The sequence below is a fragment of the Pundamilia nyererei genome, unplaced genomic scaffold (genome assembly GCF_000239375.1).
Source record: "Pundamilia nyererei isolate P.nyererei 1_Seehausen unplaced genomic scaffold, PunNye1.0 scaffold00005, whole genome shotgun sequence".
Taxonomy (NCBI): domain Eukaryota; kingdom Metazoa; phylum Chordata; class Actinopteri; order Cichliformes; family Cichlidae; genus Pundamilia; species Pundamilia nyererei.
The window spans coordinates 1,399,324-1,399,884 of NW_005187406.1; positions in this window are offsets into that span (position 1 = coordinate 1,399,324).

The window sequence follows — 561 nt, forward strand, 5'->3', positions numbered from 1 at the left end:
AACACTTTTATTACTCATCAACGTGGTACAATCAAACTGCAGTTGTACATGCACACAGCAGGGGGCAGTATTGTACATCTTTGTAGCTCTGTGAAAGGGAAGCCAGTAGTGCTGATTTTTTCGTTGCCACTGGGGAAAAGTATAATAGAATCACAGATCGCTCTCTTTCTCTCAGCGTCTCTGAGCATCATCTCTTGACATTTATTTTGTGTCCATTAACTAATCACAGACTCCAAGGCAACCATGTCCCCGCTCACACACATTACTAACCATGTCTCTGGATTATGTTTTGGGGGAGATTTACCGGCAAACAACACATTAATAGGATAAACGTCACCATTAAGTGAGGGGGAGAAGGAGGGGAGAGAGATTAATGAAGGATAAGCAGGCCTGTCGCCATCACAACGGGGAGGCTGTAAAACACAGCAGAGGGGCGTCACACTGCGTGATTACTGCATGTCAAACTGACAAAATGAATGAAGAAAATCTTCCCCGAGGTTGTACTCATGCATCCTAATGAAGAAAAAAAACACAAAGAAAATTTGTTCTTAATGTTTTACT